We start from the raw sequence: 13,914 nt of genomic DNA, 5'->3' as shown, positions 1-13,914 counted from the left end.
ACAGCTTCTCCAGGCTGGAGATTCTAAACTGCTAGCAAGCAGAAACAGACTGGAAGTAGACACTTGAATTTTCTATCCAGAGAAGTAAACAGAACACAGCCTACAAGTTATTATTATTTTTTTTTAATCTCCATTCGAAAGTACAGATGAAATTTAGCTGCTAGGGCATTGCTCAATCCCCCCACCATCTCAACGGGTTCATACTGTGTAAATATTGTGATCTTAATAAATAAATACTGAAGCACAGCTGGCGCCGGCAAGATATCGCTGTTAGGTTGCTGTGGCCCTGTTATCACCAGTGGGTGATGCTAATTATTCTCAGAACTGAGGCTCTGGCATACTAGGGGAAAAGGAATGCAGAGGAAAGTCAACAGAGGTTGAAACAAAAATAAAACATTGTTTGTTTCAGACCATTGCAAGGGCATTCCATCCTTATGAAAACCAGAGATACACTGAGTACAGGTATGTGAGTTGCTTTTCTCGGTAAAAATGATTTACCAACACTATTTATTTCCCAGCTTGTTTATATTGCAGCTGATTAAAATTCACACCACTTGTTTGTAAGAGCAAGAGGAGGTAATTGGGGTGTTGAAAGGACAGCACTGGGAGCCTGGAATTCTTAAATGAACGAGCAAAGAGGGAGGGTATTGAGCAAAGCGGGAGGGTATATTTGTCTTTCTCCTTGCTTTTCTGGCAGGTGTGTTAATGACCTACCTTTGAACATTATGCACCTAAATAAATAAATAAATAAATAAATAAATAAATAAATAATAGTTCATTGTGTATAACTATCTTGATTTGAAAAATCACATGCTTTTTAGAGGAATTTTCAAGCAGAGAGAAGCTGCATATGAACAATGACTTTTCTTTCTTGAAAATGCCATGGTTAATTTTTAATTGTTAGCCACTGGTGACTTCAGCATCTCTCCCACTCAAATAGAGCTGGCTCATCATATTGTCACAGCCTTTTAAGTAATGCTGTTTGACTTTGAGCAGATAGATAAGCAGAGAGAGCCCTGTTAAATGGCACCTTTGTGGTTTTCTCTGTCAGTATTGAAGATCCCGTTCTCGTGGCATGCTCTCCATATTTGCTTACTTGTCTGCACAGACAACTTACTTCAGAAAAGGCAAACTGCTGTTAGTTAGATTCTTCTCGACTCCTTCCACTGTTTCCTCTGGTTATGCCTTGGCTCCTCATGTTCAACTACTCCTCACACCTCTTCCTTGTTTAAAATGAATTTAGATTCTAAGGTAAAATGGATTGGAACCAGTTATTCTTAGGGTTCTCTATGGAGCATCTGTGCCCCTGAATGCCTATTACAAGACAGGAGACAGTTGGCAATATTCTGCTGCTTTATTCAAGAAATCCTCAGTGAAGGGAATTTGGGAGTTTTTCCAGTGTAAGGAAGAAAAACACTCAAAGATTACTGAATCTGTCATGAAAATTATAGTTGGTGTATGTGTGGCTGAAAGGTACACCATTTCACAGTTCTTATCCTTGACGCTGTTTTTCAACAAAATTACTTTCCATATTATTCTGCATCCAAAATAAATATGTAAGCCAGAGAATCAGGAGACTATTGTTGCAAAGAGGATCACATTTGGTTTTGACTCATTCAAGCTGAAGATAGTTTCTATGGCTGCCAGCTCAAGTCACTAGATTAGTAATGTGATACTCATTTCAACTAAACAGGAAGAGAAGCATTTTCAGTAATAATATCTTGCATGGTTTTAAGGTATAAAAATCGAGGATGCCAGGAGACAATTAAAACAGAAAGGCAGCTAACCTCATTCTACGAATGAACTTATAATCACAGCGTGTGATATTCCAGTTAAGCCAACTGTGTTTGCTCATCTAACTTCAGGTGGACAAACTTATTGTCACAAAAATTCAAGTTATAGATCTTTTAAATCTCCATCTAGGTCTTGACATCCCCTTCTTTGAGATTCACTGTCTTGATTCCCTCTGAATTGTTCTCTCTCTGAACACATTTGATTGCTTGCTTAATTCAAACAAATGAAACCACTAGCTTTTAAATGGAGGTACTGGATCTCCCTGAGCCACAGGACAGCCTTTTTCTGAGGCACAGGGTTGAAAATGATTTAGACTTATTCTACTACCAATGCTTCCTAACTCAGCCATCATCTCCAAAATTGGCCTGTTAACTACCTGATAGTTTCTGTTTTGTTTACAAAATAGAAATGCCATTACTTCCCAAAGGCTTCTCATATTCATTATTTCTAAGTTTTCTCATGATAGCAAATCTTTGTTTATGTCTCCCCTCTTAGAGTTATATTCTTGCTCTAGTATATGAAGTCAAGTCTAGTATATGCATTTTACTTAGAACAATCATCTTTCACTGATTGCTTCCACAAAACTCACTTTTTCCACACACACAAAAAAATCATTTCTACATTTCCCTGCAAACCTTAAATTTATTTAACATTTGAGTTCCTGTTGTTTTAATCCAGGCCCTCCCTTTCCTACTCTTAATCCCCCTTTTGAATTTCAGTCACTGAGTTCAACACAATGAAAGTAGACTTGCCATCTTCTTTGAATTCCTAGTGCCAAAAAGAGGGATACAAAATGAAATGATTACTGTCTTTTTAGATATAAGGGTTCTACCATCCACTCGTTTGGTTTTACTGAACCTACTGGTCAGTCTATCAAAGCCTTTCACTTCCCTATTTGTAGATTGCTCTGAGGCTTCCAAACTGCTTAGTCATTCAGTTAGCATCAGATCTGCCTGTTTACTCATGATGGTTGTGTGCATAGTAAGGGGGACCTAGTGATGAGCATAATGATAAACATATTCCTACCATTTGATTTGGGCCTGATATATTTAATAATGCTCCAATATTCAACTAAGGACTTTTTGTGTACCTTTGTCTTTGAAAATCATTTAATTTATAGCCATATAAGATTAGGGAGAAGGCATAGCAAAAAGCACCCTTAGTGTCTTGTGTCTTGTCTTATTTTTCTTTTTCAATTTTGTTGATACACACACACACACACACACACACACACACACACACACACACACACACACACATATATATATTTCAAACATTTTATTATTTATGAGTTTCGCATTGTCCATCCAAATCTTGCTCATCTTGCTGTCCACTCATATACACCCTTCAGCATTGCAACCTCCCCTCCAAAATAAACCACACAAGCAAATAAGCAACCATAGCAACACAAACAACAAAGAGAAAACAAAGCATAGAAGTCATCACATTGTCACAGTGTAAATACTTTAGTAAGTCACATTATTTTGTTCTTAAAAAAAACATAATGCATATAAATTGAAGGAATGGAAATCGTATTTTATTTTTGTTTAACCACAGCAATCTCTGAGATGAATATACAGAGTGGACTCTGATAAATATCTTAAAATTTAGGCCTCACCATAATTTTTAGCAATTTTTGCTTTTGATTATATGTAAATTTTATATTCCTGAAGTTATGCCATCTTCAAAATGAATGTTGAATGAAAAATGTTTTAGAAGTAGAAACATTATGACTGTGTTTCTGTTAAACAGTGAAAATTTCCTAGAAATCACTGACAAGTTTTTTGTGTGGTTTCAAGACTACAGACTCAGACTTTATTAATAAAAGAAGGGTATTTGTTTATGTTTTCTATGTTTACTTTGATTTCTATTAAATGTAGTTCATACTTAAGTATATATGTACAGGTGTGTGTATGTGTGTGGGTGTGTGTGTGTGTGTGTGTGCGTATAAATCCACAGTTTAGTAAAATAATGTCATACAAAACTGTTTAAACACTTTTTGGAATTCAAAATTAATATGACCATGATTTTCCACGGTCACTTTTATTTTCATGTTTTCTGATAAATTAAATTGTTTATATATAAACTATATTTAATCTGTCTCCTATTTATCACATGCTATTTACTGATGAACACTAACAGACTCAGCCCTAAAATGATACATGATGAATTGGAGGCATGTTACTCTCCATGAGATATGAGTCTTTACACAGTATTTCTCATTATCAACCTGATCAAAGATCATATCTTTTGAAAGTTGGAAGGCTGACAAACCAATCTCTCAGCTAGTTTTAGGACTCAGTATGTATAAAGTGCTGAGGCTTTATTTCTGTGCTCTTTGTTTCTATGATGTTAGAAGCTATAATGCAGAAGTGAATCTCCAGAGATGTCCTCCAGGGATTCCTTGCATCCTTCTTAGGAGTCAGAGCTGGAGACTGAGATAATTTCATGACTGTCAGGAGTGAAGTATGTGTACAGTATACTTCTGAGACATGGAGAAGAGTCTCTGGGGCCACTAATGTGGTTAGAATAGTTCATGAGTAAACACTATTCTAGTTAAATTCACACAAAAGCATCTTCACCCCAGGTCACCCACCTCTCAGAACAGTTCCCTCCGAGTGTAACTCTCAGGACTTTGGAAGTCTTGTTCTGCCAATTATGTGGTCCATTGTAACCTCCTTCCATGTAGCCCCCTCACTGAGGTTAAAACCCCATTGTAGTTTACAACAGAGTCTCAAAATTGCTCAGTGCTATCAGTAGGCTAAAAATGTTTAAATTATTTCTAAATTTTCAATATTTTGGAATGCATTTTAGTTAAGTTATAATTATATTATTTCCCCTTTTCATTTCCTCTCTTGTTCTCTGCCCAATTTCTAATAGTCTATTTTTCTTTTTGGTTAATATATAAAATAGCGCATATTATTACATATAATATATTTCTCTTCTCTGTGTTTGTGGGGGTGGGAGGTATATATGCTTTGCTTTTTTCAGTTTCCTTTTGAGAAAGAGTTTCACTCTGAAGTGTAGTCTGGCCTATACTAGAACTCTCTGTACAAACTAGCTTTAGTTTGATTTCGTTGTGATCCACTTGACTTGCTTATCTGTGTGCTGTGAGAGCAGGTATGAACCACCATATCTTGACTTAAAGGTAACTATTTTTGTAAATATTAGAATACCACGCAGTCATTCTCAAGAGGTAGAGGGCAGGTATGGAAAAAGAACAGAAAAATTAAAACACATCATTTATCAATATTTGCTCTTAATGATACAAAATTCCCTGTGAATGTGTTCAGTTTTATTTTTCTTTAATAAACTTTAAAGATGCCTCAGGACTAAAGATGTAGGTGAGTGACCATTTCTTTGCCTAGCATGCACAAAGCCTACAAAGTCTATATTTTGGAATAAATGTAGACTTATCTAGTGCCACAATAAATAAATAAATAAATAAATAAATAAATAAATAAATAAACAAACAAACAAATAAATAAATAATAAAATCCCTAACAAATCAAAACATCTATTTCCTCCCTAAACAAATCGATTTTCTTTTCAGTTATTTTACTCTTCATTCTTTATTCTGTACCATAGGACATTTTTAATACTTGAACTTTAAAGTCATGATCATAGAAAATTTATTATGTGGATACATTAGCTGGTTAATATGTGTGTATATGTGAGTGCACATGCATGTGTGCACAATGCATACATACAGTTGGTTATTCTAGTGTGTGTACATACAGAGACTATAGCAGGGCATTGTGTGTCTTTGTCTAACATGTTCTATCTTTTCTTGTGCCAACATAGATAGTAGGTCTAGCAATTGATCTGTCAGGGTTATCCTGCATCTGTCTATTCAGTTGATGAGGTTACAGAGGTATCTACTCATGTCTCGATGGTTTTTTTCTTTTATTTTGTGGTTGCTGGTGGTTTGAACTATGATATTGGGGGGGGGGGGATAAATGTTTTTCTCTAGTATCTCAGTCATCTCCTAAGGCCCAGTCATATTCTACATGCTGCACCTGTTTCCATGTCTAAATATATCAAAAGGGAATCACATTTCATCGTTACCATTAGAGTAATTTACATGCAACCACAGACTATTACATATAATGTAATTGGTAAGGTTGAATGATCTTGCCAAATGTGTGTGTGTGTGTATGTGGAAGAAAGTGAATGCATGAAGACCTCAGTGGATGTTCACACAAGGCTGTGAAAGTAAGAGAGCCAATTTTCTGAAGATATTAATTAATACAGAGGGAAGCATGATTGACTTCAGGTTTTAGCTGGCTGTGATGATAGCCTTGTGTACAGTCATGGTGCCCAGATAAAATCTTTCTAAGTCCCAAGCCCACTAGAGTGGCCTTAGGGAAGAGACTATGAAAGTCAAGCCTACTCAGTCACATATATTCTAAGACTGGTTCATGTCACCATGGTGTGGAACCCAATGCTGTTTTTTTTTTTTTTTCCTGAGCTTTAAAATGAAGAACAGGAGCAACTGCCAGTTGCATTGTGAAATCTAAATGATATACTGTATACACACTGACTACTTAATGGACATCCAAGGATGATCATACTGGAAGAAACAAAGAATCATACATAAATCCATTTAAAGGCATATGTGGTAACTGATCAGATTTGTGCAAAACAAGGTGGAAGATAGCCTACATGAGCCTGCAGACCACACATTACCATATTCAATGTAGTTATCTACACATTTTGTGAAGAAAGTTATATAAAAAACACAACCTGTTAGCATTTCCTTACAAACCATGAAATGTTATGCATTCCATGGTCGCCAAAGTCAAATATATTCACACTGACAATTATAGACTAAGGACTCAAATTTGGCCTAGAACTTCAGTTTGTGAGATAGGTAAACATTTTACAATTAGGAACCCAACATTCTAATATCAATCTCTAGAATCAACACACTCATACCTCCTGTTACACCACTGAAACTTGTATCGACTCAACAAATCTCTGAAACAATGAAAAACAAACATGTTTTTCTCTAGTCTGACTTTGTTGAGATAGAAGCATACTGTCAGTGTCTTTAATTTGGCAACTATGGAGGATCTAAGACCTCGACTGATCAGTCTTGGTGCTAATTCTGTCCTCTAAAGACATTACATATACAAATATCTCTACTCCAAATAAAATAAAGTTGAACAAGACAAGCATAAGGAGGCACATTCTATGGACTGTAACGTTGAACATAACATTTAAGACGTGTTGGAAGGCAGAAGGATAAAGAGGTAAGAAAGACAGAATTGGTTATGAAGGGTAACAGAGATCATAGCATTAAAAAAGGCATTGTTTGAGGAGCTAACAAGAAGGCTTGGAGAGAAAAAGATTAATGGAAGAGGATGTTTCATTGATGGGACCTGGGATGGGAAGCCTGGTTTCTGGAGCTCCTTCTCCCAGCCATGACAGATGTGTGGCCATCTGGTCAAATACTCTTTTAGTATTGTCCATTATTTACTATGCTTTATTTATTTTATTTTTTACTTTTATTTTTTTGAGAAAAGTGAGCTGACATTTATTCACGTTTACCTGTGAGTAACTAAAATTGGACTGTTGGAAGAAATATCTAGTGATATAATTAACTAATGTAAAGTTCAGTTATGAAATGCTAGACTCACTGTCTGGAAAATTGGACTTATTCAGTGTTAGCCTGTCATCTATAGAGTCACAGAGAAGCATTTCCAATGTAGCTCAAAGGCAGATTCTAGTTAAAGGGACAGTAATGAGATGGAATGGTGGTATCAGAAACTTTGGTTTCTGAGAAATTTTCTAAGACTTAATTAGTACCTGATATATTTAAGTAATGTACTCCATTGTCTAAAATTCATCATTTGCATATATAAAATGGGTTAAAAATCATCAAATTGTGCTTATGAGAATAAAAATGAAGTTCATCTATTAGATATTATTTTCAGTGTCAGATGTGTAGTATTTGTTGGATGAATTCTAAATACTTACACAATCTTTCATGATGGGTTTATTTTTGAGACCTTCAAACATATATACAATGAGAGAGGATCATCTCTAGTCCAATTTACCTCATCAACTGTCTCCATATCCTCCCTGACGTGGCTCCTCCCAACAGAATGCCTCATTTGGCTTTTGATAACCAGTTAATATAGTCAATGCCTCACATATGTCCATGAGTTTGGGGCCATCACTAGAGCATGTGAAACTGACAAGTAACTATGTTTTCAGTACAAAATGCTTTTCTCATTCCACCACTTCCACAATCAATATCAGGGGGAAGAACTTGGGTATCATCTACCTCATCTATGCTTAGGTTATGGTTTGCTGGATTTCTGCAGGTATTATACAAGGAATCACAGTTGCTGTGAAATCCTAAGTGCTTTTGCCATGTCAAGTCCAGAAGATACTACTTCACAGCACTCTTCAATTATCACTTGGATCTTATATTCATTCTACCATATCTGCTTCCCTATTCCCTGAGTATTGTTGGTGTTGGTATTAATATAGATCTCTTTTTAGGGCTAAGCATCAAGTCCATTATTTCGAGCAGTTGACGAGCAGTTGAGAAGTTAGATATTTCTTCGATGAATTTTTCCGTGAAGCTTCTTTGACCATAGTTGAAAGTTGTCAAACTTTATGGTCATAAACATAAGTAGTAGGTAGTTTAACATCATTTCTCGTTTGCAAATAGCAGGACCTAAGACTGCTCCAGATTCTGTGTTTTGACCATGGTCACTGTACCAGGCAGAGAATTCCCTCATGTGAGAAAGACTTTAAATCCAGTAAGAAAGCATTTAGGTACCCTTTAACAGTGATACCACTATTGTTCTTGTTGTTATATCATTTCTGGTAGGTCTGTATTGAAGCCTGAAAGAACCAGCCATGAATTCTTTGGCAATAAGCTCTTACCAAGGGGTTCTAGTGAATAATTAAGAGCAACAGTAATAACTTGGGAAGTTTTGGAACTTCTGACAAATAAGTCATGGGATGTATCAGATGCTTATATTGCAATTTTCATTTAATGTTACTTGTCTTCCAGGGAACATTATCCACCCATGCAGGTTTATTATGTTCCAAGCTTTTAAAATTGTATTTTCAAATTTGCTTATTAATTAGTGGGCTTCTCATAAACTTTTACATATATTCTTGGTTTTGGTTAAGCCACCCACCTACTATCCTCCATTCCCTCCACATTATCAAGTCCCTATTTCTACTTATCACTATTGTGATTATTGTTAGTAGTGATAATGCATACATGTCAAGAAAAGTGTTCAAGGAGACTAGAATAGACTTAGAATAAAACCTTTAGTTCACACCCTTCAGAAAGTGAAGAGCTTGTTCATCGGCATCCTGTTGGTGTCAACATAACCCATTGTAGCTTCATTTGCCTACTACTCCAAGAGCAGGCACTTTTACATGACATCAAAAAAGCATCTTTTTGAAGTAACAAAGGGATCCACAACTTGTCGAAATGCAGAGAAAAATGACTGTGGTATACCCAATCCTAATTTGGATTCTATAAAACTATACCTAAGGCTTTGAGGACATTGTGGATGAAGGCTAAGACAACTGCTTTTCCTGGATGTCTTCTGGACAGAACAGGGATGCTGATTCCATGAACTCTAATGATATGGCTGCCCAGACAAGAAATGCAAACTTCTAGCTGGTCTACACGTCAACATGGATGGTAAAAAGCTCACAAGTTTTCACTCCTTAGATGGAGAGATACAAGCAGTCATTCCTTTGAAGGTGAGAGAACCAACTTTCTTTTCTTTCTTTCTTTCTTTTTTTTTTTTTGTTTATTAAGAGTTGAGTATTCAATCATAAAAGATTTAATCAACCTAAACAAGGGCATAAATAATTGGACTAAGTTCTCTCTCTCTGTCTCTCTCTGTCTCTCTCTGTCTCTGTCTCTCTCTCTCTCTGTGTCTCTCTCTGTCTCTGTCTCTGTCTCTGTCTCTCTCTCTCTCTCTCTGTGTGTGTGTGTGTGTGTGTGTGTGTGTTTGTATCAAAATGTACTCACATATAAACTCTTCACAATTACAAACCTTCCTACAGACAGGCGATGGAACAATGGTCTGGTGTTATCTCTAGGGAGCACCCTAAAGAGATAGAAAATCCTAACACATATAAAGTATGCTGATAAGAGAAACCATGGTATCCTGGAAAGATTAGCTTGCAGCACTAGGAAAGCTGAATTTCCTTGTCTCTGCAGGGCATCCCATTTAAGCAGCTTGTGGGACTTCCTAGAAATTTACACCTCTGTGGAGACAACACAAATGGAAAAGTGTTAGTTTCCAAATCTGTTTCCCTCTGAGGAACCCTCCTGCTGGGTTTAAACTGACTGTTCATTTTAGGCCTCATTTACTATTTAGTCTTCAGAGGGATTTTCAGTATGAACAATGGAAATTTTTCTTTGGTTCTACTTCTTTCTTATTTTATCCATGAATAAATAAAAGCTTTGAAGTCAACAAGAATCTGAAACAGCACACTCAATTAATAATGATTGGGTGTTCATATTTAGAGTCTTTTACAATTATAAATCTAACTTATTCTTAACTGAGAAATATAAATATAAGAACTTAGCTGGGGAAGGACACCAGGAAAAGACAGGCCACTGAATCTACTAATCAGGGATCATATATGCTCACATAGTATGAAGGGGTAAGCACCAAGCCTACACTGGTCTGGACCAGGTCCTCTGTATATATATGTTATGGCTGTCTGCTTGGTGTGCTGGTGGGACTCAGAACAGTGAGAGTGGGTGTATCTCTGACTCTTTTGCCTGCTCTTGGGGATCTTCCTTTTATTGGGTTGCCTTGTCCAGTCTTGGTGTGAGGGCTTTGGCCTCATTTTAATGTAGTTTGTTTGTGGGAAAAAGAATTGTGCAGGAAAACTGATAATGATGATCTACCATCAATTTCATATGCAAAATAAAATAAATATTCCAAATGTTTTCACTGCAAAAAAAGTGTGGTGAACTTTTAGGAAAAAGTTATGCTTAGTCCAAGTTAAATTGTTACAAGCCCAAGTTAAAATTTCACAGTCTATATCTACGGATCATAACCTCATGTAGTAGTAACCCAAAATATTTCCCATTTTTTCTTGATTTAACCTATTTTCTTTCTTTTTCATTATTAATTATTTCATTTATAGTCCAGTTGTTGCTCCCCACCCAGTTCCCATGCCCAGAATTCTGCATCCCATTCCCCCTCTTCTTTGACTCTAAGAGGGAATCCCCCTATTCCCCATCCCTGGAGTAAAACGTCTCTACAAGATTAGGCATATCCTCTGCAATTGAGGCCAGACAAGGCAGCCCTTTGAGTGGGAATGTGGGAGAGAGGGTTGGATCAGTAAGTGTGTGCTCTGTAGTTGCTGATTTAGTCTCTAGGAGCTTCCAGGAGTCCAGGTTAGTTGACAATATTGATCTTCCTATGTGGTTGCCATTCCCACTAATAATAATTGGTAAAATATTAAATCAGGAAGTTGGTAAGTTAGTTTGAAAGTTGTACACCCACACATAAAGTTATATCGAATAGATATGTGACAGATAGTCAGAAAAGAGCAGAGCTCCTTCCTCTTGATGCCAGTCTTAAGCACAACACCCTTTGGCATGTTTTATGACAACAATCACCACTAGCAAAAAGAGGACAGAATCCTATGGCTGAACTGCACGTTGTATACAGTGGAGTGGAAAGCTAAGAGGTGCCTATCTCTGATATTAATTTAAGCTTGCCTTAGCAGCCATACAGAGGTCTTTTCCAAATTTGTCTTATCTACTATAATACCTAATTTCTGATTACCTACAAAGAAATTATATCCTGAAGAAAGTTAAGCCAAGCATGAATACTCTGCCTGGGAAAGGACATAAAAGTTTGTGGTATTGAGAGAATCCATGGCCTCTTCCCTAGTAGTTAAAATCTATACAGAAATATTGTAGGCTTCAATGATTATTATAAACTGTGACATGAAGCCATAAAAACTATAAAAGTTTCATACCTCGACCAGCACTTTGAATTACCCTCTGGGTTTATGTATAGATTCAGATGGACCCTTTATATAGACAGTAGTACATCATATCCACCTAGGCACATATCTTCTGCCTTATAACCATACTGTTCTTAACTTTCTAAATCTATAGCGCCCTCTTTCCAAGGAAAACCACATATTTAGTCATTGGAGTTAAGACATAAATAAATGGGTAAATGACAAAATCAATAGCTTTCAAAGATTTAAAAATCTTAGAAAATTATACATACATATGTTTCAAAATAGAATAATGAATCAAGAATTATAATTATCTTATCATGTTTTCTTACCCATTTTTCATACACAGTAGTTTCTTTATTAGCCAGAGAATAAGCAATGTCACATACTATAAATAGAGAATTAGAACATTGACAATTCACTTATTGATTAAGCTTGTATTAGAGATTATCAACTTTGAAGGCTGATCACTTCACCTGCAAAGACATTATACCCTAAAAAACATTAAGCAAAATATCATTATCTTTTCAGAAATAGGATATTCTATACAAATAATTTAGTGACACCTTGAAAAGTTATGATTTTACTTATAGACCAGAGTAAGCTGAGCATATCTATTCTTTAAGTAGCACCTTGGGTGTGGGCTTCATAGCTGTTTTTGTACAAAATTTTCTAACGTGGTTCTAAAGATATAATGAGAGTGAGGGAGAAATTTAAATTTTGATTTTAAATTGATGTGGTTAAGAAAGTGGAATGTTTTAATTTTTGTAATGTTATTCCTCTGTGTCAAAGGCAGGGTTTTGAAAATGTGAGCTTCCTCGGTAAATAATAGAACAAAAATCAAAGAATCAAACAGAATAGAATATAGGTTGATTGAAAGTGAAACATTTTGTTTTTTGTTGCTCAATTTTTATATAGATTTGAACACCTTAGAAGGTTTTAAGGACACTATATAGGAATCATCAAAATAGTCTATGTTCTTACTACTTGCATTTTATATTTGCTCAGATCAAGTCCTGAAGGATGAGTTCTAAAATCATGACCAGTGCTTTATTAACATATCTGTATTTTCTCATTCAATAGACAGTGACTGTGGAACTCAATGAAGATATTCCAATAACCATATGGAATTGGCAGGCCCTAGCAGATACTCATAATTGGTTCCAAACATTTCCTCTTCTTAACTGTTCAAAACTGTATTATTTAAAAGGGATATTGATGTGAAGAAACTGAGTAACATGGGCCGAACTGATTCTGGTTACATAAGAGGTAATTTTCAAACAAGTTGATACATGTATGCCACTATGCCAAAAGTGATAAAACTAGATTTCAATCTGCCTTTTATATTATTAATTGGGAGAATCTTTCCTTGTGTGTGTGTGTGTGTGGGTTTTTTTTTTTTTTTTTTTTTTTTTTTTTGAAATCCTGGAACTTGATTTGTCATATGACTTCAGGCTTGCCTCCTGCTCGTGGCAATGGTTGAATGTAGACCAAGGGTGGCATTACATTTCAGTCTGTTCTCTAGACCTTTCCTCACCCTCCTTCCCCATCTAAGGCTCCTGCTCAATACTCTGTTTCAGATCCTGGAAAGTCAATAGCTTTTGGAGTTCAAAATAAACAAAGTAGGTACAATGTTCATTATTTCAAGGCCCTCTTGCAACCTCCCTAGAATAGATTTCAAGATCATTAAATGCAGTGCCAGCACAATTTGTTCAGATCTTAATGGAATTTTGGACTGAGCCCAATAAAATAATAAACTTATTTTTGTTGTTTTTCTCCCCTGTGCATGAACTCCCTCAGGCTTTTTGTGGAAAATGTGTTTATTTGGGACAGGATTCAGGTAGCATTACTGTATCAGGCCTGCTATCACCAATCACTTATAAATATGCCTCCCACGTCAACCAAACCATCAGATTAATATTCCTCTTTAAGCATTCGAAAACTAACCCTTCAATTCGAGAAGAATTGAGAAATAGTTTGCTGCTAGATTTGGAAGACTAAATCTATAGCAAAAGTTTTGTAAAATTGGTTCATATGTTATTTTCTCATTTCATTGTGAAATGAATCTACTTTAAAAGTAAGAACACACACACATAACATATACACACACACATGCATGCACACACACACATAAACACA

At 35.9% G+C, this 13,914-nt stretch overlaps 1 long non-coding RNA gene across 5 annotated transcripts in view; it reads left to right on the top strand.

Moving 5' to 3' along the window:
- Nucleotides 1–334: 334 nt before the first annotated feature.
- Nucleotides 335–13,914, top strand: part of Gm40604 — a 62,063-nt gene continuing 48,483 nt past the window's right edge. For 2 of the 5 annotated variants that reach the window (XR_871465.1, XR_871466.2), the window contains exons 1-2: nucleotides 335–462; nucleotides 9,324–9,537. This is a non-coding gene — a long non-coding RNA (predicted gene, 40604). Of the gene's footprint in view, nucleotides 463–9,323; nucleotides 9,538–12,858; nucleotides 13,086–13,914 lie in introns of those variants that run through there. The other 3 variants (XR_871464.1, XR_871463.1, XR_003948831.1) reach the window with 3 other exon arrangements.

This window comes from Mus musculus, chromosome 10 (genome assembly GCF_000001635.26).
Source record: "Mus musculus strain C57BL/6J chromosome 10, GRCm38.p6 C57BL/6J".
Lineage (NCBI taxonomy): Eukaryota > Metazoa > Chordata > Mammalia > Rodentia > Muridae > Mus > Mus musculus.
The sequence above is the reverse complement of the archived record's forward strand: the minus strand, read 5'-3'. Positions and strand labels throughout refer to the sequence as shown.